Source organism: Schistocerca serialis, chromosome 3, assembly GCF_023864345.2.
Source record: "Schistocerca serialis cubense isolate TAMUIC-IGC-003099 chromosome 3, iqSchSeri2.2, whole genome shotgun sequence".
Lineage (NCBI taxonomy): Eukaryota > Metazoa > Arthropoda > Insecta > Orthoptera > Acrididae > Schistocerca > Schistocerca serialis.
Genome location: NC_064640.1, coordinates 320,139,974 through 320,165,439, shown reverse-complemented (window position 1 = coordinate 320,165,439; position 25,466 = coordinate 320,139,974).

Below are 25,466 nucleotides of genomic sequence, written 5' to 3'. Positions count from 1 at the left end.
AAAATTGATCAACACAGGTATGCTTCAATCCCCGCCTCAGTTACACGACACGCAGATACCTGTAACTATTTCATGGTTTACAGTAGACGCAGACAGCTGGGTACACTGATTCCGTCCTGGGGGGTATGGGGTGGCGGCAGGAAGGGCATCTGGCCACCCCTTTTAATTAACCTTGCCAAATCCGTTATAACCACGCCGACCCTTCGAACATTGCAGGACGAAGGCGCAAGTGAAAGAAAGAAAGAAAGAAAGACAGGTATGCTTCAATCGTTGACGACCATGGCAACAGCTATATGCAGTTTGTTTTTCCTCGGCACGATGGCATCTACCAGCAGGGGAAGGCAACGTGTCACACAGCTCGCTGGGTGTGCATATGATTTGAAGTGCACCAGGATGAGTTTACTATAGTCCCCCAGCCACCAAAGACCCTGGCTTTTAAGCCAACGAGAATGTGTCGGCCCACCTCGATTGGGCTGTTTGCATCATGGTTCCTCAACCGAGAAACCTAGCAACACTAACCACGGCACTGGAGTCGGCATGGCTCCAAATCCCTGATAGTACCTTCCAGAAGCTTACTGACTCCCTTCCCACGCGTCTCACACTGCACAAGGTGGTCCTTTAGGCTTTTGACCGGTTGTCACATTAATGTGACTGGACAGTGTATTTTTATGGATTAAGGGGAGCAAATACTCTTAGCAGGAAACATGACTAAAGTAAGAACCGAGGGTCTGGGTCTTCTCTGTTGAGGAGCGCAGTGTGACGCTGCTACCAAGTGTTTAGCTAAATTAATGAGAAGTAATGAGAAAGGAACCATGAAGCATTGCTTTAACAGCCGTGGACTGGTAGCTGCAAATTTTTGTGTTGACATGTGGTTCAGAATAACATACACGTTAGGGATTGCGAGATGAGGCTCAGCAGGAGACCCCACAGCAGTAATGAACATAGCAGGTGGTTGGTGTCACCACACCACACTAGTGCACGCCAGCGCAAGTCTCTTGTTATGGGTGACCTGGCTGGGGGCCAGGTTTTAGCGAAACAAATGTTCCTCACACCAACACAAATACATCTAGACTTTTAGGCATTCTCTCCTTGCTGGAGTATAGCAACACCATCACAATGCCAAGGACCATGCAGAAGAGTAAGATGAATGGGCATCACCAGCAGCTGCCATGAGTTCGAGATCGTGCTGTGCCTGGCGCCGTCAGCACTTTGTGCCACAGCCTTGCCAGTCTGCATCCGTGCCAGCTGTTATTAGCACTGAGTTCCTAGTAGGACTTAGTACAACGCCAGCCACCGTCTGACTCCTGCCAGAGGGCAGGAAATCGAAGCCCACACACAGCCTTTTTCACGCACTGCCACAGTAAATGCGTGCAGAGCCAAGGAGCCACCAGAGCTCCATTCCACTGAGGGAAGTAGGACGCTGCTGATGTCACGGACGTGGCCTCCAGAGGCCACCGGCCTGCCACGAGAGTTCCTCCACCATCACAAGGCACCAACATGGCATGCAAGGAGGAAGCCGCCACTCATGTGGCTGTGCCGGCCAGGGACAACAGAGTGAAGTGTGTTTGCCTCACTGAGCCATGAAATGTAATGTATTGGAATTAAATAAAGGCATACTTTACCGTCAACAGTGTTTCCATCACCACCACTCACTCTAACCCCTGAGTTTAACTGCACTCTTCAATACTTGTATAACGAAAAATGCAAAGTTAAATTTACGTTTCTGTATCCAAAATATTCAGGATTTTAGTACCTGTGAACAATATTTAGCGCATAAGAAAAGGGATGTTAAAATGTCAACAAACTTTGGGCATTACTAGTACATTATAGTAAAATTAAATACAGTTGCTAGTCGACTTTATGACGAAACCATGACACCTGTATGTGGACCATGATATCCATGGTGAGAGTTTCGTCTCACAGATGTTGCCTTCTGGGTTATTTAAAAAGTCACCTTCCCAGTTCCCACTAGGTAAGAACTCCTTCATAAACATCAGCTGGCGATTGGCGTTGTAAAACAATTGGACGACAAAATGCAATTCACAAAAACTTCTATCTTCAAAATTGAAATAATGCTTAACAACTTTCAGTCGCTAATTTAAAGCAGAGTGTAGTATTGTACTTTCTTTGATTTTCTGAAGGAGTTTCATTTACATTGTAAAGCCTCTGATGCGTATTTGTCAATAAAGATGAGAAATTGTCGTCATTGGAACTACTACTAACCCAAATGATCTAACAGTGGGTGGCACTCATTGAGTAACTGATGTACAGCATCCTTCATTCAGCTAAATTCTCAATAACTACTGCAAATAAGCAACACATTTGATCATGGATATATCTATAACATGCTTCACGGAGTTCAGCTGATCAGTATGGCAAGAGAGTTTTATTGCCAGTTACTGAAGTTCTCAGTTTTTCCATAATCAACGAGTTCCAAGTGAGCAGCGATGCATAATTGTGGTTTACTTAGTAGTTTGCGCATTGTGAGGTGCAAAAGTATGGTGAACAGAGTGAAAAAGATGATCGATTTTCGTAAGTTTTTAGTATTTCATGAACGAACGAAAACCGAAAATGAAAGTAAGGGAATCGAAAAATCCACTACCTGCGATGAAATGTCACAAGGAAAGGGTAAATGAAACTCAAATATCTCCATTAAAATCCCAGTAATTGTACCGACAGAGGAAATAAAGACCTATGCATTGCCTCTGAAGGCTTCAAAAGTTTTGATAAAAAGGATATTAGTCTCCATGTCAGTATATCTGATTTTGGATACTACGTTGAAAATCGGAGATTGCCGATCCCCTGAAGTGTGATATTTTATTGATTCCAAGGCCACTTACAAAAAATTTTAATTTCACGAAACATTAGATGGCATAAAGCGATAATTTCGAGTAGAATGATTGTAGTTATATTGTGTGCGTTTCTCCGGCAACATATAATGCAAGGCACTCATCATGGATCCTTCATAAGTCATTCATAAGCCATTCATTCACCAATTTCAACATGTTTCACGAACCTGCAAAAATGCATATGAATTCCGAATGGCATAAAGATGCAGCTGTAAAATCAAGTATGTATGTGAATGTTATGACAATAACACTAAGGGTAGAAGAACTGGTGAAAGACGATCTTGTGAAGTTAGTACAAATTAATATCGCGAAGTTGGGATCAACTGTATTTTACGTATTGCCTTGTTCGTTACTTGACTTACCTTTAAGAGGAAAAACAAATTCGATTGCTGTTTTTGATGATTTATCGCAATTTGGAGTTCATTCAGGTGACGAAACATTGCGGAAACATTTTGAATGTGCTCCTAACCTGCCATCCATATTTCTGAAACACTCAAAATTATATATATTCAAATGCACAAAATGTGTGGAAATGTTGATCATGCGAAATTTTTAACGGCAGGAAAAAATCAATTGAGAGAGTAAGGCTTACGATGGGACCAACAGAAAATAACGTTAATGGCGCGGAAACGTAACATCTGTAAAAGTATAAACAGGTTTCACTATTTCGTTTCCCACGAATGCGGGATGTGTCCGGGAAGGGGCAAAGGCAGTTCGCTTTGAGGATCTGGTAACTGGATTCCCTATCGAACTAATTCGATGATATGAAGGGCTTATTTCAATAGTGGTACTAGTCCATATTTGTTCATTCTGAGATACAGAGTCCTAAAGTTAAATGAGCGCTGAAAAATCTGCAGTTGAGATACCAGAAATATTCAAGTATATATACTTGAATATTTCTGGTACGGTATCTTAACTGTAGATTTTTCAGCGCTCATTTAACGTTAGGACTCTGTATCTCAGAATGAACAAAAATGGACTCGTACCACTATTGAAGTAAGCTCTTCATATGTCCTTCTCTGTAGCTGCACGGTCAACGCTGCGGATTCCTAAGCAAAGGGTTCTGGATCGATCCGAATTATTTTTTGAGGTTATAATTTACGCCTAAAATTTCCCACAAAGATTTTAACCACTTGGGGTTACCAAAAAACCTGTCATTTCAGTTCGTAGGTTCCGAACTATATCCCGATCATGATATTTTTTATCCTCGCGATTCTTCAGACTCACTCTTTCTTGTACTAAACTTACCAGTGCCACATAATGGATATTTCATGTATTACAACGTCCGCCGATTACAACGAAGAAAACAACGTGATTTTAACTTCACCGATTGTCGTCCGAAGTCTGTAGGTTGGGGGATAAGATCGGCTGCATTGAGACAGTGCGTACAGTGGTGTACTGATTTGACAACATCGGCCGTCTTCGGCCGATGTGGGGCTCCGGCGCGCAATCAATCGACGTCGGTGCCACTGTGGCCGCAGCCTAAGACTTAGATTGTGGGCTCAGTGGTACCTACATAGGTGGATTCCGTCGACAGCAGTATGCAGCTTCGTGTCACACTGCATCTCACCTCTTGTGTCACAATGTAGCTGATATCATCGCCCGAACGTAAAGACTTCATACAGCAATCGGTGTTCTGATCAGTTTTTCTTCGGTCGAATCTGCCGACGTCACACACGAAATATGGACAGTTAGAAACTGATGAGCGTAGTGCAAGAAAGAAGGAGTTCGTGGCATCCTTACGATAGAAAAAGAACTCATAATAGGCGTCTAGTTTGGCATCTGTGGACTGACATCGTAGTCTTATTAGAATCCACGAGTAGGCCAAATCTTTATCGGAAATTTTACCCGTAAATTAAAACCTCAGAAAAGAATTCGTTCAAGTAAGAATGATGGCATATTTTAAGGCTTGAATGTACTGTAGTAGAGCCTGTTTGTTTGTGGCAGTTGGGCATTAGCTGTATGCAAATTACTATTACTTCTTTCTGGCATTTTTATGGCAGTGGGGCGTGTAATTCTGTTAGAATGTAGCACTAGTCTCCATGCAAGCGGTGTCGTGGCATCCAGCCCGCCCAAGAAAGCTAAAATCTAAAATATTTCATAGAATAGATTCTAACCTAACCTAATCCCCTTCATCCCACCAAAAACAGATACGTGAGATCGGACCAACTATGACCGAGCTGTCGACCGTTGTTATCGGGTAACCTCTGCCGCCGGCATCTGGCACCGACATCGGGCGACTTAGTCGACGACTGACATCGACCAAAGACAGCCGATCTTTTCGTATCAGTACACAGTTACGTACGCGGCCCCATTGCAACCGTTTCTAACGTCCGTACATACAGACCTCATTTGGTGGTCGTCGGAAGTCAACTCAGTTTATTTTCTTCAGTCGAATCGGCCGACGTTACGCGCAAAAAATGTGATATAAGAAATTTTTAAGTTCAGTACAAGAAGGAAAGAATCTGTGGCATCCTGAGGCTGAGAAAGATCATAACAGGGATATGGCTGGGAACCTATGCTCTGAAAGCGCTACTTTATTGGAAACAAAAACTTTCGAACAACTTAAAAGTTTCTTAAAAATTCAGTGAACGTTACCTTAGTTGGTAGGCTAGGAGGACACGAGTACAGAGTGAACTGTTGCCAGATCTCCCCTCCCCATCTGACATAGGCCAATTGCTCTATGTATAAAATAGCGAGAAATTAAAAAAATGGCGGGAAATTGAAAACTTTGGTGGGAAATTCTGAAACATCTCTGTTGTGCTAACAGGTTTCCTCCCACTCCTACGAAGCCACCGTGGAAGTAGGGCTGTTACCTTGAGTATAAATTGGCGGGAACTTAAATATGGTGCTTTGTCACATTGGTGTGAAATTCAAAAAATGAAGATGGTATCTAAGATGGCGACCTTTTCATACACACACAAGCTCTATAACGACAGAATCTAAGGTGGTTGACCTGCAATACGATGACAGAGACCATTTTTGTTAGACTTTGTTGGTTTTCTCCTGATGTCACTTACCTGAGACAAAGGGTGTTTGTTTCCCCTGTATTTCCAAGCCTGCCTGTTTGACAAAAGATGTTTCTGGAACCAAGGTCATTATCTCCAAAGATCACCCCCATGTATCAGTTCTATAACGATGGGCATTCTCTCACCAAAGAAAAAGGATGTTTTACACCACATGTAGGTCCAAATCTGTCTCGTATTCACAGCCAGGAGGCAAAGTGTTTCTTTCCCCTACAGGTGTAAGCATATATGTTAGACAAAGGATGCCAGTCTGAGCCTGCATGCAAAATAAACATGTTATTTACCGTACTGGCAGTAACCAATCTCCTGATTTACTTAATATGTTTCCCTCAAGTTATTATTCACTCAGACCTGTATGACTCCTTTTAACAGTCTGGTCACTTGTTCTAAGTACAGAATCCAGTATTAAATAATAATAATAATAATAATAATAATGAAATAAAAAAACATTGGCTTTTCCTATGATGTTACAACTGATTTGCCTTAATTTCGAAAACAGTGCAGCGTGCATCTACAACCGGTTCTCGCACTCTCTGACATCATACTTTCAACAGATAAGTTTGCCGCTGACTTGACTCAGCATAGCGTTACCGCTTCACAGCCGGCATCAGACGCAAGAGTCCGGCACTCTATCAGCTGAAAGTCTCACCACTGTCGGCCGATGACAATAAGCACTGACTCCCACTCGTCCTAAAGGTTTTCCGTGATTTCCCTAAATCGCTCCAGGCAAATGCTGGGACGGTTCCTTTGAAAGGGCATGGCCGACTTCCTTCCCTGTCCTTCCCTAATCCGATGAGACCGATGACCTTGTCTGGTCTCCTCCCCAAAATAACCCAACACCAAAGTTGCGCCACCATCCGCTGGTGACATCTCCATACACAGAAAGACAGCATGCATACTGTCCATTCAACTACCCAACACAAAGTGCAGGACAGAAGTTCTGGTCTCTGCCAGTAGTATGAAGTTAGTGACAGCACTGCAGCCACAGCTCACATGACCAGAGTTAAAATAATGGGAAACATGAAAACTGCAGGAAACACACTTGTACTTTAACCCACACTGAAAAATGACAGAAATTCGAAATTCACCTAAGTTGAAAATAACCTATACTACACATGTACGTTCTGTATGTAAATTACAGGGTTATTACAAATGACTGAAGCGATTTCACAGCTCTACAATAACTTTATTATTTGAGATATTTTCACAATGCTTTGCACACACATACAAAAACTCAAAAAGTTTTTTTAGGCATTCACAAATGTTCGATATGTGCCCCTTTAGTGATTCGGCAGACATCAAGCCGATAATCAAGTTCCTCCCACACTCGGCGCAGCATGTCCCCATCAATGAGTTCGAAACCATCGTTGATGCGAGTTCGCAGTTCTGGCACGTTTCTTGGTAGAGGAGGTTTAAACACTGAATCTTTCACATAACCCCACAGAAAGAAATCGCATGGGGTTAAGTCGGGAGAGCGTGGAGGCCATGACATGAATTGCTGATCATGATCTCCACCACGACCGATCCATCGGTTTTCCAATCTCCTGTTTAAGAAATGCCGAACATCATGATGGAAGTGCGGTGGAGCACCATCCTGTTGAAAGATGAAGTCAGCGCTGTCGGTCTCCAGTTGTGGCATGAGCCAATTTTCCAGCATGTCCAGATACACGTGTCCTGTAACGTTTTTTTTCGCAGAAGAAAAAGGGGCCGTAAACTTTAAACCGTGAGATTGCACAAAACACGTTAACTTTTGGTGAATTGCAAATTTGCTGCACGAATGCGTGAGGATTCTCTACCGCCCAGATTCGCACATTGTGCCTGTTCACTTCACCATTAAGAAAAAATGTTGCTTCACTACTGAAAACAAGTTTCGCACTGAACGCATCCTCTTCCATGAGCTGTTGCAACTGCGCCGAAAATTCAAAGCGTTTGACTTTGTTATCGGGTGTCAGGGCTTGTAGCAATTGTAAACGGTAAGGCTTCTGCTTTAGCCTTTTCCGTAAGATTTTCCAAACCGTCGGCTGTGGTACGTTTAGCTCCCTGCTTGCTTTATTCGTCGACTTCCGCGGGCTACGCGTGAAACTTGCCCGCATGCGTTCAACCGTTTCTTCGCTCACTGCAGGCCGACCCGTTGATTTCCCCTTACAGAGGCATCCAGAAGCTTTAAACTGCGCATACCAACGCCGAATGGAGTTAGCAGTTGGTGGATCTTTGTTGAACTTCGTCCTGAAGTGTCGTTGCACTGTTATGACTGACTGATGTGAGTGCATTTCAAGCACGACATTCGCTTTCTCGGCTCCTGTCGCCATTTTGTCTCACTGCGCTCTCGAACGCTTTGGCGGCAGAAACCTGAAGTGCGGCTTCAGCCGAACAAAACTTTATGAGTTTTTCTACGTATCTGTAGTGTGTCGTGACCATTTGACAATGAATGGGGCTACAGTGAGTTTATGACATCGCTTCAATCATTTGTAATAGCCCTGTAAAAAAAAAAAAAACAAGAGATTTGCACTTGTCCTTCTGGCAGTGGTCTCTTGTGCAGTGGCTTAAAATAAATAAATAAATATAGGTACCATGCTTGTAATATTCACCACAAAAAATTGTGTGTGGAACGAATGATAGCTGTTACCCAGGTAATGACCTAGCCAGCTGCCACAGCACTGTCAAACACACGAACTTATATACATGTATATACCTGTGTAATAGCTGTCATCTGTATGTACTAGACACACATAACACACATTTCAGAGCTAGATGCATTTATATGAAGTTATAAGGAGAACTGTAAACATAAAAAACGCGATAAATCCAAATGAAGGGAAAGAACGGCATTTTTACGTAAAAACTCAATTACCATCACAACAGAGAACACCACCAAGTGACAGAGATGACTGTAGCTATCGCTCGTGACACAGCACAGCCCTATCTCCTGACTGAACGTTAGACAAAGAGATCCTGTAATGGTCAATATAACACATCCCATTCGTAAACATGTCCAGGTATACGGGCATTCGCCGCCGGCCGCTTACAGCTTGGGTCACGCCACGACACGGAACCAGCCAGCTACCGCTGCCATCCAGTTTGCGGAAGGTAACTGTGACCGCAGCCAATCGGCATGAAGTGATACTTCTATTTGCTAGCAGTTGTGGATATACACACAGTATAGTGCATACATACAACAGAGTTTTAAAGTTCCTCTCCTCTTAAGCCTTTTAAAACGAATACTTCACTGACAACACTGAACATTGCATTGAAAGCAACGAACTGCTGCAGCAGGCAGTTTCTTAGCTGGCAGTACTATCTAAAGTATTCCCATTTCTCTAACAGACTCAAAACCACAAAAACAAGGAATCTGAAAGTTCCACACATTGTTGACGAATACTGATGTTAGTATAGACATCAGATGTTTCCAAAGTATTTCTAAATAATTTTCGGAGAATACAGCTGTGTTTTCCTCAACAAAAGCGCCTGTGTAGAGTACATAGTTGTTATACCTCAGGTAAAAATTGAAAATAGTGGAGTGATATAATGGCTTGCTTCCAATGAATGTTCTTAGAAATGGTCTGGATCGTATTAGCGCCCTCGATACCGTTTTCCCTTGGCAGTATACGGAATTTAGAATTTGTCCTGTAATGCGTGATGTTTTCCAAAAATAATTGTGCTTTGCGAAGGCAAAGAACGATTCTTCTGCAACATTGAAAGGATTTCATGATTATAATCGCAATTGTTTGATATGGTTTACGCAATTTCGTATGTTTAGTGGTACTTCATCTCTAAAGCATATTCTAACTGGCGATATACCTTTCAATTATTTGGCGGTCTCAGGAGTGATTTGTGTGGCTACACAGACTGGACCAGCCGTGATAAGCTGAAAGGTGCTGAAACAAATGATTTTTAGAGTGCTATACATAACTGTTATGATCCTAGCAAAGTGTCTCTGACTACGATCGATATTTGTTGTCATACGTTCCAAACAATGCGCTACAATTTATCGTAGGAGCGTCTTCTATCCCATTTTCCTTTGTACTATATAGCATTTTCCGAGAGCAATTTAAAAAAAAATATGTCTTCCATCTGCTTCTCCTGTATTTTACGAACTCAAAATACTATATCATCAATGATGAAAGAGAAATTGCGACATCAGGTGCAGTCAGGCATTGAAATAAATCCAGTGACAAGTGAAAATATGCGCGGGACTGAGACTCGAATCTAGGTTTCCTGCTTATCGCAAGCGGTTACCCTAACCACTTTTTTCCTTTCTTTTACACTTTTTTGTGGGCTCCTGGAAGTATCTCCAAAAATAAAAGAAACGAAAATCAAATCTACCCCTACTTGGCACCACCTCAGCCCTACCATAAAAAAGAGAAAAATCTTTCGCCCTCGGCGGGCGCACTGTGGGGAGACCCGAGGCTACTGTATCCCAGAATGAATTCGATACATGGGAGAGCTGTATCACGATGTGCGCTACCGACACCGGCAGGACGTGAGAGACCGGCATCAGGCCTCCAACAGACGACCTGCAAAGGAGGCGTATTGACTGTCCATCGTTGCCACATATTGCTCACATAAAGGGCAGCAGCCGGTGCTCGGACTTTAACTAGCCCCAGCGCTCCATCGCGTAGGGGGAGGGTGAGAGTGTCATAACGTACTTTAAATATTACCCAGTGGAAAGGAAATAACCAAAAGCCACCTGAAGGCTGCAAGCTATCGCTTCTGGTAGGAGGACGACCTGTACTACGTGAGCGAGTTTTGATACCACGTAGAGGTTCAGGTATTCCTCACGTTGCAGCTGGTTCAAGTCCCAGTGCAGGATCTGGCGCACCATCACACATACAATCTGTAGTAACCGTCCATCCTTTGTAAGCGTGACTCTCAAATATCTCAGTTCAGTAACTGGTGAGAGATGCGTCGCAGTGTCCCCGAGACCGCGCCCGATATCCAGCGCCACTATCTTGTTGGTGATGTTCAGAAGATTCCCCACAGCATGTCCAAATCGCTCGATCCAGTTTAGTATGCTGCGGACTTCATAGGCGGAACGAACCAGCAGCAGGTCGTCGGCATAAGCCCTATAGTGGAATGTGTGTTCTAAAGTGTGATGCCAGATAGGCTCTGGTTGAGAGTCCTTAGGAGCGGCTCGAGCGCGACTGCATAAAGGTATGTAGAGACTTCTTCATGGATACTGGGCCCATCGTCCGTCCATTGACCTGGACCTGAGAGCTGGCTGCTGCCAGAAGGCCCTGCAGGGTGTCGATGAGCCTGAGGGGAAGCCCCATATGGTCCATCAGCTATAGAAGGAAGTTATTGTGCACTCTATCGAGGTTCAGACTGAAATCAACGAAGACGATCGCCGCTCGCACGCGACATTCCGAGGCGATTGCTATTACGCGCCTGCAGTCGCCGGTGGCCATTTGCATCTTAGCATCTCCCCCCTAAGACGTCTGTTCTCAGGCCAGAATCATTGGCAAATTCTTCTTAATGCAGCCTGCCAAAAGCCTGGTGAGGATCTTGTAATCGGCATTCAACATTGTAAGTGTCCGACAGTCATTGACCGACTGCCCTCCTGCTGGTTTGTGTACAAATGGCTCTGAGCACTATGGGACGCAACATCTTAGGTCATAAGTCCCCTAGAACTAAGAACTACTTAAACCTTACTAACCTAAGGACATCACACACACCCATGCCCGATGCAGGATTCGAACCTGCGACCGTAGCAGTCCTGCGGTTCCGGACTGCAGCGCCAGAACCGCTAGACCACCGCGGCCGGCGGTTTGTGTACAGATAGAGGAAGTTCTTCGACGAAGAAAGGCAGTATTGTGTAGTCTGAGGTCGTGTGTTCTCTTAACATTGTAACCCAGCGAGGCATCATGATGTCACGGAGGGTCTGGTGAAACTCGACTGGTGATCCATTGGATCCTGGAGAGTTACTGACTGCACCTTTGTCCAAGACGTCCACCTCCTCCTCAAATTGGACTTACTCCATTAATGCCGTCAACATTGCCCTGTCGACAGTACGTGTCACTTGGTATAATGCATCTGCAGTGGCCTTGTCATATATGGCTCTTTCCTGATAAAGATAAAGAAAGTGATGCTTCACAGCTTTCACTATCGTTGCTCTGGTCGTACAGGAACCTTCTTGTGTCATAACACGTGTGATTAACTGTCAGCAGTATCGTCACATGTCCGCCACAATGTGGTGTCTGGTGGGGACCTCTGTAGCTGTTCAGTCCTGTCGTCGTGAGCGCACTACGGCGCTTTCTAAGCGATGGTTCATCAACGATAATATGTGACCCTTGATCTGGCGTTGTTCTCGTTGTCTATCAGGCGATGGAGGTAGAGCGTCGAGGTCCCTGAGCGCCGCTCAGTAAAATTCCAGAGTCTGATGGTGCCAAGTAGCTGTGTCCTTGCCAAACTGCATAAGTGTCTTGTGGATTGCCGGTTTTATGCAGACATGTCAAACTCGAGAAATATCAGAAGTGACGTCATTTATAGTTGACCCACGCTGCAGCGAACTGCCGACGGCAGTTCGGATCCTGGAGGTGTACTACATTCATACTCCAAAGGCTGTTACTATGCCAGACTTGTTGCGGGTGGAGATGCATCATGTAGACGTAGCCACTATGATCAGAAAAGGCCGGAGGCCAGCATTTGCAGCCACCACTCCCACTGTAAGACCTTGTGACACATATACACTACTGGAAATTGAAATAAGAACACCGTCAATTCATTGTCCCAGGAAGGGGAAACTTTATTGACACATTCCTGGGGTCAGATACATCACATGATCACACTGACAGAACCACAGGCACATAGACACAGGCAACAGAGCATGCACAATGTCGGCACTAGTACAGTGTATATCCACCTTTCGCAGCAATGCAGGCTGCTATTCTCCCATGGAGACGATCGTAGAGATGCTGGATGTAGTCCTGTGGAACGGCTTGCCATGCCATTTCCACCTGGCGCCTCAGTTGGACCAGCGTTCGTGCTGGACGTGCAGACCGCGTGAGACGACGCTTCATCCAGTCCCAAACATGCTCAATGGGGGACAGATCCGGAGATCTTGCTGGCCAGGGTAGTTGACTTACACCTTCTAGAGCACGCTGGGTGGCACGGGATACATGCGGACGTGCATTGTCCTGTTGGAACAGCAAGTTCCCTTGCCGGTCTAGGAATGGTAGAACGATGGGTTCGATGACGGTTTGGATGTAGCGTGCACTATTCAGTGTCCCCTCGACGATCATCAGTGGTGTACGGCCAGTGTAGGAGATCGCTCCCCACACCATGATGCCGGGTGTTGGCCCTGTGTGCCTCGGTAGTATGCAGTCCTGATTGTGGCGCTCACCTGCACGGCGCCAAACACGCATACGACCATCATTGGCACCAAGGCAGAAGCGACTCTCATCGTTGAAGACGACACGTCTCCATTCGTCCCTCCATTCATGCCTGTCGCGGCACCACTGGAGGCGGGCTGCACGATGTTGGGGCGTGAGCGGAAGACGGCCTAACGGTGTGCGGGACCGTAGCCCAGCTTCATGGAGACGGTTGCGAATGGTCCTCGCCGATACCCCAGGAGCAACAGTGTCCCTAATTTGCTGGGAAGTGGCGGTGCGGTCCCCTACGGCACTGCGTAGGATCCTACGGTCTTGGCGTGGATCCGTGCGTCGCTGCGGTCCGGTCCCAGGTCGACGGGCACGTGCACCTTCCGCCGACCACTGGCGACAACATCGATGTACTGTGGAGATCTCACGCCCCACGTGTTGACCAATTCGGCGGTACGTCCACCCGGCCTCCCGCATGCCCACTATACGCCCTCGCTCAAAGTCCGTCAACTGCACATACGGTTCACGTCCACGGTGTCGCGGCATGCTACCAGTGTTAAAGACTGCGATGGAGCTCCGTATGCCACGGCAAACTGGCTGACACTGACGGCGGCGGTGCACAAATGCTGCGAAGCTAGCGCCATTCGACGCCCAACACCGCGGTTCCTGGTGTGTCCGCTGTGCCGTGCGTGTGATCATTGCTTGTACAGCCCTCTCGCAGTGTCCGGAGCAAGTATGGTGGGTCTGACACACTGGTGTCAATGTGTTCTTTTTTCCATTTCCAGGAGTGTATACGATCCAGTCAGCTCGTCAAATTGCTGTTAAAATGCGTGATCTTTTCCCATGGGTCACACAAGTGAAGATCGTGACTCAGTATACCCAGTTCCGGACAAGGCGTGTTGTGCGGGACTTGGTCCTTGGTATAAAGTACACTATTAAAAGCCGGCCGGAGTGGCTGTGCGGTTCTAGGCGCTACAGTCTGGAACCGAGCGACCGCTATGGTCGCAGGTTCGAATCCTGCCTCGGGCATGGATGCGTGTGATGTCCTTGGTTAGTTGGGTTTAATTAGTTCTAAGTTCTAGGCGACTGATGACCTCAGAAGTTAAGTCGCATAGTGCTCAGAGCCATTTGAACCATTTTGAACCACTATTAAAATCTCCAGTGAAGGTGTCATGTTAATACCATTCTAGAAAAGAGGGCCTAAGTGGGAGGACAAGGGCGGTGCGGCCCCACTCTCCATTGTTGCCAGATGTTTCCAAGATGGCGGCCATCACGTCATCCATGATGGCGGCATGTAGATTTGGAAACAGCGCATGACGGCATCCAAGATGGCGGTGATGATGTCCTTCAAGATGGCTGATTTTGGTGGGAAGATAGGACAATTGGGCTACCTCCACTAACCTAAGTCATCTGACAGCCACCTCTTCGCAGGGATTGATGGGAAGTTCAAATTCTATCAGGATAATGCAGTACAAGACGGTTATCTCTACCAACCTAAGAAAATAGCGGGAAAATATGTCAATTGGGCTACCTTCAGTAACCTAAGTCATGCGACCGCCACCTCATCCTATGAACTGGTGGGAAGTTTGAATTTTGGTGGGAAGATAGGTCAATTGGGGTATCTCTACTAACCTAAGGAAATGGCGGGAAAGAAAGGGCACTTGTGCTACCTCCACTAACCTAAGTCACCTTACCGCCACCTTGTCCTAGGAAATGGCAGGGAGAGGACTTGACCTGTGCTAGACATAAGTCTTTATTATTTTGAATGCACCAGTCTTTATTTAAAGAATTTTATGCGGTACAGCCATCAAGATGGCGGATTTTGGTGGAAAGTTTGAATTCTGGTGGAAAGATCAGTCAACTGCGCTACCTCCACTAACCTAACCCCCTCCCCAGAAAATGGCGGGAAGTTCAAATTCCATCGGGATAATGCAACACACCTAAGAAAATGACGGGAAAGAAAGGGCATTTGGGCTACTTCCACTAACCTAAGTCATCTGACCGCCACCTCTTCCTAGGGATTTGAGGGAAAATGACTCAGCCTGTGCTGGACATAAGTCTTCATATTGCATACACCAATCTTTATTTAAACAATTAGAGGCAGTACAGCCATCCAGTGTGTTCACTATGAGATCCAGACTCCAACTGACCTAGTACACAGTACCTCCAGCAGAGAGTGTTCTCATCATGATGTAATCCAAGATCATGGCCATGACATTAGCTGATGATGCAAGTACCATTATCCAAGATGGTGGCAAACAGTGATTTTGCCATGAGGTCCAGGTCTAGTACACAGTACCACCACCAAAACGCACTGTCTTCCATTCCGTTACATAATCCAAGATGGCAGTCTGGTGTTAGGGGCCGGCCGAAGTGGCCGAGCGGTTCTGGGCGCTACAGTCTGGAACCGCGCGACCAATACGGTCGCAGGTTCGAATCCTGCCTCGGGCATGGATGTGTCTGATGTCCTTAGGTTAGTTAAGTTTAAGCAGTTCTAAGTTCTAGGGGACTGATGACCACAGATGTTAAGTCCCATAGTGCTCAGAGCCATTTGAACCATTTTTTGGAGTTAGGGAAATGGCAGGAAACAAGTCACCACATGGTCTGGAGTCCAACTGGTCTAGTAGACAGTACTGCCACCAGAGGGCTCTGCCATCCATTTCGTTGCGTAATCCGAGATGGTGCTCTGGAGTGGTGGTGGAGGGGGGGGGGGGAGAAATGGCTTGAAACAGTGTGTCCACCACAAGGTCTGGAGTCCAACTGGCCTAGTACACTGTACTGCAACCAGAGGGTGCTGTCATCCATTCTGTAACATAACCCAAGATCGCTGTCTGGAGGGGAAAATGGCTCAGCCTGTGCCAGGTTGCTGGAAAGAGTAAGAAAGGAGTGTAATTTCTTTATTTTGGAACAGTTTATATAGGGAGGGATTTTGAGAGATAGTATATGTATCACACTGATACAAAACACACGCTCTGACAAGCTTGGGGTCATACCACACAGCTTACAGATCTGTACACTACTTTCAAATAATGAACTACAAACAACTCCTAATTTGCCAAAATAATTTCAGTGTACAGCACACGGACATGCAAACTCCTGCTAAATAATGCAGTACACTGATGTGCAGGCACATAATCATCTCGTAAACTATCCAAATAATGCATAGCACAGCCTAAAGACCTGCTCGCTAAATAATGCAATATACACTCAAAAAATGGGTGCAGGCACCACCTGCCGCCCTCCGTCCACTGGACCACACAGGCTACCGGCAGCCCCCACAAAGTGACACAGCCATCAGCTGCCAAGTCATGCACAGGTGCCTGCAAGTATGAGGTGGCGGCATCCCTTTCATAGTTGACACCTGAGAAATTCCTCTCGAAATGCGTGATCACCTAGGCACCGTTGCTGATGTGATTGCATGGGAGCAAAGACCTATTTGCAGAGCGCAGAAGCTCCAAGGCGCGCGTGCATCGAGGCCACCGCTCCCATCTCACTGCTGCCTGCAGCAAGCAGGTGAAAGTTGCTTCTATTTTAGGGTATACAGTTAGAGTTCTCCGAGTGTTATACCAACTTCACAGAACTCCAAGGTGTGCTCACGCCAGCCCCATATGACATGCCTAGCCGCACTTAACTGCCCAGCGTGACTGACACAACCCTGTAAAACGCACGTGCGTAGCTACACGCCATCACAAGCACGTCTAACAAAGTTTTCAATCTTATACTGATGTCACATCGCTATGTGAAAAATAAGAACCGAAGCGATCTCTCGGAAATTGTATGGTGTCCCAGAAATAGTTAACGCTTGCTTTCTTGATGTCTCAGCTTATCCACATAGAAAAATTCTTTCCCTAACAGAACCAGTTTACGAAAATAGCACAGAATAATGTCGAATGCATTCTTCCTCGCGGTTCTAACGTGGCAACCTGTCCATCACACATTACCCTTCCTGCTTTCAACATACGAAAACATTCTCACAGCCACATCGAGGCTCCTATATCCCAGCACAAAGGATGAATCAAGTATTATGATTGACTCTTATCGAATTTTCCTTCCAAATTACTGATACAGCTGGTGTGGAAGCACCATCCACCTTTTCTTTCATTCTACAGATGAGACTTTCAGTGGCAATAAAACTATTTTACACACATCGTCATCTTGAACTGACAATTAAACCCTGCAGAGTGCCCCTTCATATCGTCAAATACAGAAAGACTCTTACTCAATTACACTGCGCTTCCACTGAGGACAGGAGCTTGTATATTAGAACATGAAACCGACCTCCAACCCATCAATATATCACCTGGTACTGTGTCGATGTAGTAAACATACAATTCTCATCCTCAGCCGTACATAATCACTCGTTATACGTCATTCGTGCATATACCGCGAAGACAGACAGCACCGTATATACTCCTCACAACACTAGATATTTTCCTGCAATGTCGGGGGGTCATCCAACCCCAATGTGTTACCAGAGCGCCCTCGGCAGACTGAAGTGGCTCTCAGAGCTGTTCTATAAATTCAGGCTCGTTTCCCCTCGGCACAAATGCGTTACTGTTTCTGGTCCAGACCCGCTTGCTTGCCAGTCACAGTGATCGAGCGCTTCTAGGCGCTTCAGTCTGAAATCACACGGCTGCTGCGGTCGCAGGTTCGAATCCTGCCTTGGGCATGGATGTGTGTGATGTCCATTAGGTTAGTTAGGTTTAAGTAGTTCTAAGTCTAGGGAACTGATGACCTCAGATGTTAAGTCCCATAGTACATAGAGCCATTTGAACCATTTTTAGCCTGCTTGCTTCCTTGCTTTTCTACACCCATCTCCAGACTCTGGGATTACAAGAACACATGTATTTTCGTATGGTTCGCCCGAATATCATACCATTTTCGCGGTACTTCTCTATATCAAGCATCTACATCTACATCTACATCTACATCTACATCTACATTTATACTCCGCAAGCCACCCAACGGTGTGTGGCGGAGGGCACTTTACGTGCCACTGTCATTACCTCCCTTTCCTGTTCCAGTCGCGTATGGTTTGCGGGAAGAACGACTGTCTGAAAGCCTCCGTGCGCGCACTAATCTCTCTAATTTTACATTCGTGATCTCCTCGGGAGGCATAAGTAGGAGGAAGCAATATATTCGATACCTCATCCAGAAACGCACCCTCTCGAAACCTGGCGAGCAAGCTACACCGCGATGCAGAGCGCCTCTCTTGCAGAGTCTGCCACTTGAGTTTGTTAAACATCTCCATAACGCTATCACGGTTACCAAATAACCCTGTGACGAAACGCGCCGCTCTTCTTTGGATCTTCTCTATCTCCTCCGTCAACCCGATCTGGTACGGATTCCACACTGATGAGCAATACTCAAGTATAGGTCGAACGAGTGTTTTGTAAGCCACCTCCTTTGTTGATGGACTACATTTTCTAAGGACTCTCCCAATGAATCTCAACCTGGTACCCACCTTACCAACAATTAATTTTGTATGATCATTCCACTTCAAATTGTTCCACACGCATACTCCCAGATATTTTACAGAAGTAACTGCTACCAGTGTTTGTTCCGCTATCATATAGTCATACAATAAAGGATCCTTCTTTCTATGTATTCGCAATACATTACATTTGTCTATGTTAAGGGTCAGTTGCCACTCCCTGCACCAAGTGCCTATCCGCTGCAGATCTTTCTGCATTTCGCTACAATTTTCTAATGCTGCAACTTCTCTGTATACTACAGCATCATCCGCGAAAAGCTGCATGGAACTTCCGACACTATCTACTAGGTCATTTATATATATTGTGAAAAGCAATGGTCCCATAACACTCCCCTGTGGCACGCCAGAAGTTACTTTAACGCCTGTAGACGTCTCTCCATTGATAACAACATGCTGTGTTCTGTTTGCTAAAAACTCTTCAGTCCAGCCACACAGCTGGTCTGATATTCCGTAGGCTCTTACTTTGTTTATCAGGCGACAGTGCGGAACTGTATCGAACGCCTTCCGGAAGTCAAGAAAAATAGCATCTACCTGAGAGCCTGTATCTAATATTTTCTGGGTCTCATGAACAAATAAAGCTAGTTGGATCTCACACGATCGCTGTTTCCGGAATCCATGTTGATTCCTACAGAGTAGATTCTGGGTTTCCAAAAACGACATGATACTAGAGCAAAAAACATGTTCTAAAATTCTACAACAGATCGACGTCAGAGATATAGGTCTATAGTTTTGCGCATCTGCTCGACGACCCTTCTTGAAGACTGGGACTACCTGTCTATTTTCCAGTCATTTGGAACCTTCCGTTCCTCTAGAGACTTGCGGTACACGGCTGTTAGAAGGGGGGCAAGTTCTTTCGCGTACTCTGTGTAGAATCGAATTGATATCCCGTCAGGTCCAGTGGACTTTCCTCTGTTGAGTGAATCCAGTTGCTTTTCTATTCCTTGGACACTTATTTCGATGTCAGCCATTTTTTCGTTTGTGCGAGGATTTAGAGAAGGAACTGCAGTGCGGTCTTCCTCTGTGAAACAGCTTTGGAAAAAGGTGTTTAGTATTTCAGCTTTACGCGTGTCATCCCCTGTTTCAATGCCATCATCATCCCGGAGTGTCTGGATATGCTGTTTCGAGCCACTTACTGATTTAACGTAAGACCAGAACTTCCTAGGATTTTCTGTCAAGTCGGCACATAGAATTTTACTTTCGAATTCACTGAACGCTTCACGCATAGCCCTCCTTACGCTAACTTTGACATCGTTTAGCTTCTGTTTGTCTGAGAGGTTTTGGCTGCGTTTAAACTTGGAGTGAAGCTCTCTTTGCTTTCGCAGTAGTTTCCTAACTTTGTTGTTGTACCACGATGGGTTTTTCCCGTCCCTCACAGTTTTACTCGGCACGTACCTGTCTAAAACGCATTTTACGATTGCCTTGAACTTTTTCCATAAACACTCAACATTGTCAGTGTTGGAACAGAAATTTTCGTTTTGATCTGTTAGGTAGTCTGAAATCTGCGTTCTATTACTCTTGCTAAACAGATAAACCTTCCTCCCTTTTTTTATATTCGTATTAACTTCCATATTCAGGGATGCTGCAACGGCCTTATGATCACTGATTCCCTGTTCTGCACGTACAGAGTCGAAAAGTTTGGGTCTGTTTGTTATCAATAGGTCCAAGATGTTATCTCCACGAGTCGGTTCTCTGTTTAATTGCTCGAGGTAATTTCGGATAGTGCACTCAGTATAACGTCACTCGATGCTCTGTCCCTACCACCCGTCCTAAACATCTGAGTGTCCCAGTCTATATCTGGCAAATTGAAATCTCCACCTAAGACTATAACATGCTGAGAAAATTAATGTGAAATGTATTCCAGATTTTCTCTCAGTTGTTCTGCCACTAATGCTGCTGTGGCGGGAGGTCGGTAAAAGGAGCCAATTATTAACCTAGCTCGGTTGTTGAGTGTAACCTCCACCCATAATAATTCCCAGCAACTATCCACTTCTGCTTCACTACAGGATAAACTACTACTAACAGCGACGAACACTCCACCACCGGTTGCATGCAATCTACCCTTTCTAAACACAGTCTGTACCTTTGTAAAAATTTCGGCAGAATTTATCTCTGGCTTCAGCCAGCTTTCTGTACCTATAACGATTTCAGCTTCGGTGCTTTCTATCAGTGCTTGAAGTTCCGGTACTCTACCAACGCAGCTTCGACAGTTTACAATTACAATACCGATTGCTGCTTGGTCCCCGCATGTCCTGACTTTGCTCCGCACCCGTTGAGGCTGTTGCCCGTTCTGTACTTGGCCAAGGCCATCTAACCTAAAAAACCGCCCAGTCCATGCCACACAACCCCTGCTACCCGTGTAGTCGCTTGCTGCGTGTAGTGGACTCCTGACCTATCCAGCAGAACCCGAAACCCCACCACCCTATGGCGCAAGTCGAGGAATCTGCAGCCCACACAGTCGCAGGACCGTCTCAGCCTCTGATTCAGACCCTCCACTCGGCTCTGTACCAAAGATCCACAGTCAGTTCTGTCGACGATGCTGCAGATGGTGAGCTCTGCTTTCATCCCGCTAGCGAGACTGGCAGTCTTCACCAAATCAGACAGCCGCCGGAAGCCAGAGAGGATTTCCTCCGATCCATAGCGACACACATCATTGGTGGCGACATGAGCGACCACCTGCAGATGGGTGCACCCCATACCCTTCATGGCATCCGGAAGGACCCTTTCCACATCTGGAATGGCTCCCCCCGCATGCACACGGAGTGCACATTGGTTTTCTTCCCCTCTCTTGCTGCCATATCCCTAAGGGGCCCCATTACGCGCCTGACGTTGGATCTCGCAACTACCAGTAAGCCCACCCTCTGCGACCGCCCGGATCTTGCAGACTGAGGGGCAACCTCTGGAACAGGACAAGCAGCCATTTCAGGCCGAAGATCAGTATCAGCCTGAGACAGAGCCTGAAACTGGTTCGTCAGACAAACTGGAAAGGCCTTCCGTTCAGCCCTCCGGAATGTCTTTCGCCCACTGCCACACCTTGAGACGACCTCCCACTCTACCACAGGTGAGGGATCAGCCTCAATGCGGGCAGTATCCCGGGCAACCACAGTCGTAGTCCGATCGGGGATTGCGTGGGACGAGCTGGCCATCCCCAACAAACCCCCATCCGGACCCCCACAGTGATGCCCATTGGCAACAGCCTCAAGCTGTGTGACCGAAGCCAACACTGCCTGAAGCTGGTAGCGAAGGGATGCCAACTCAGCCTGCATCCGAACACAGCAGTTGCAGTCCCTATCCATGCTAAAAACTGTTGTGCAAAGAACATCTGAACTAATCTACAGAGGGTGCAAACAAATCGACACAAAATTTAAACGGTTATTAAAATACAGGATTGCCTAGTAAATGCAGTAATGCTGCTACTTGCGCACTGCTGACACACTGCTCGGCGGCGGAAGGAGACTACGCGATTTTACATTATTCAGATACTAAAACGCGATGCTACAACTCTCAAATACTATAATACGCCCGAAATTTATGAATTAAACAATGCAAGTACCAAAAACATGCAAAGAAATTAAGAATTAAACTATGTAACAAATGAGTGAGCTAGGAGTGTACGACTTGCTGCTGCAGCTGCTTATCCAACGGCGGCAGGGAGCACATTGACTGTGACCAACCGACACTGGCCGTTCAAAACAAAAACAGAAGACAGACGACTACGCGAATTTACACTATTTAGGTAGTAAAAGGCGATGCTACAACTCTCAAATACTATAATACGCCAGAAATTTTATGAATTAAACAATGCAAGTACCAAAAACACGCAAAGAAATTAAGAATTAAACTATGTAACAAATGAGTGAGCTAGGAGTATACGACTTGCACATTGCGATGTAGCCTGCATAGCAGTATCGCTCGCGCGACTAATTCCGAAGGTAAAGACTGTAAATTATTTCTCTACAAACCCGAAACTTTAGCGCTTTTCCCGCCTGCGAAGACCTTTACGTGAGAACTCGAAACAAATAGACGAAAATGATATTTCCACTCGCGAATACCGATGTCGATGATGTAACAGATTCGAAATAATTCCTATAATTTACGAAGTCAACTACGGTGTTTCTCATGTCTAGAGAACCAGCAAACGTGTCCTCCACCTGCTAGATGCACACACGACACATGCATATACACATACATAGAGAAAACAGAGAAAACGCTCTCCAAATGTGGAGGCCACTGGACAAAATCGAGTACAGTGGTCTTCCCTCTCGGTAGCGTCACATGGCCGCCAGGAGCCTGGGCTTCTTGCAACCATACACTCCCGTTTCCAGAATGAAATTTTCACTCTGCACTGATATGAAACTTCCTGGCAGATTAAAACTGTGTGCCAGACCGAGACTTGAACTCGGGACTTTTGCCTTTTGCGGGCAAGTGCTCTACCAACTGAGCTACCCAAGCACGACTTACGCGCTGTCCTTACAGCTTTACTTCTGCCAGTACCTCGTCTCCTACCTTCCAAACTTTACAGAAGCTCTCCTGCGAAGCACACACTTCGCTGCAGAGTGAAAATCTCATTCTGGAAACATCCCCCAGGCTGTGGCTAAGCCATGTCTCCGCAATATCCTTTCTTTTAGGCGTGCTAGTTCTGCAAGGTTCGCAGGAGAGCTTCTGTAATGTTTGGAAGGTGGGAGACGAGGTACTGTCAGAAGTAAAGCTGTGAGGACGGGGCGTGAGTCGTGCTTGGGTAGCTCAGTTGGTAGAGCACTTGCCCGCGAAAGGCAAAGTTCCCAAGTTCGAGTCTCGGTCCAGCACACAGTTTTAATCTGCCAGGAAGTTTCATATCAGCGCACACTCCGCTGCAGAGTGAAAATCTCATTCTGGAAACATCTCAGAGGCTGTGGCTAAGCCATGTCTCTGCAATATCCTTTCTTTCAGGAGAGCTTCTGTAAAGTTTGGAAGGTTGGAGACGAGGTACTGGCAGAAGTAAAGCTGTGAGGACGGGGCGTGAGTCTTGCTTGGGTAGCTCAGTTGGTAGAGCACTTGCCCGCGAAAGGCAAAGGTCCCGAGTTCGAGTCTCGATCCGGCATACAGTTTTAATCGGCCAGGAAGTTTCATATACTCCCGTGATCACCGGTGCTAGCAATCATGTACAACGGCTACATTCCTGCCAAGTGTTACAGCAGTATCGCAGAAGAAACATCCAGGTTCTCGTAGCCATATTACACGACCTCGTTCAAACTCAGTGAAGTGTTGATAATGGGATCTTTGTGGTCTTAAGGCATTCTTGACTAACATCGACTCATCACGTCAAATCTCAAACGTAAGTAACGCTCACGATTGTTACAGCGTGTATTTAAAGCAAACCTGATTTGCGTCCTCATACTGGCGCTAAGAGCGCCACGCTTATGCGACTGGTGCGAAATTTGAATAGACATTATCTTTCAGATATAGAAACACGCCTACTAACTTTCGTTTATGTCGCACAACTCCTTCTTGATGTTGCGATTTTTTTTTCCGTCATTATGTTCTGGACGGTAGGGGTGAGTGGTGGATAGGAATCTGCTGCAAATATTACATGTCCTATGCACAAAGTAAAAAAATTACAATTTATGTGAGAAATCACTTAAAAATGCAGTGCTAGCCCAGACATTAGATCACATTCTGTTTATAGGAAGAATTTTTGGAGTTAAACGTTTGATCTCCATCGATAAGAAATTTTCATCACTCTAAGGCCTACAGCGAAAATCGATGTTAGTTGAAAAATAATAGTGACACACATCAAATAAGTGTGTGGGTGGCTGCAGTACAGACAGCTGAGAATCCTACAGCTAGTACTATACCGGTTTTTTTTATTATCAGATTGACTTGGTATTTTCATGAAAATCAGACAACCATAGTAAAATCATCATTTAATATCAGCTGCAAAAGAAAATCAACAAATTAGTTCAGGCACAAACAATTATTAAATTCTGAACGGGAAGAATAACCCATTATCCTACCCTTCTTGTCAATTTTTTTATTTTTTATTTTTTTTATATTTTATATATACATGTAGAAGAGAATAAGTGAGAAAACAAAGCTACAAGGGAGGGGACTCAAGCTCAGGGAAGAAACAGATATCACAGGGGAGCTTAAGCAACATCCTGACGGTTAAACACAAGAAAAATCATATTCGCAGAAAGCGTTCGGTATCGCGGCAATCGCTGCCATTGCCAATGCGCAGTTGTCGGATAATGGTGAAAATCGCGGGAATATGGATCATTCCCGCCTTCAACGACATAGTTGACCTAGTAACCCAAGCGCCAGACAATCGTGTTCGTCTTCGTCTGAGGAAAAAAGGATGTGTCCGGATGTAGGAGGATGTCATCTGGGAAAGCGGTTTCAGGCCCTCTAGTAAGGAAAGCTAATTGACGGCAGACCCAGTGCCAATGATCTCGTCCGCAGGCAACAAGCTTGTGAAGTAAGGTGTCAGTTTGATGACAATCCTCACACTGATCAGTCGGACGAAGGCCCATGCGAAAAATACAATCACCAGTACGTATCAGACGGTGAATGACCTTGTACCACGTTGAAGCAATCTCCATCGGAAATATAGGAAGACTAAGACGAGACCAGACCATTTTCCAAACCGTTGACGGGGAATCAAGCTCAACAGAAGAAAGGGGACGTGGTGCACTCCAACGAGATGAGAGTATGTTGGTATTAATATGCGTCATAGAAAGTATATCAGCTCCTAGGATACCGATAGTTAGAAAGTATTCACGAATATGCCGAAATTTAGGATTAATCC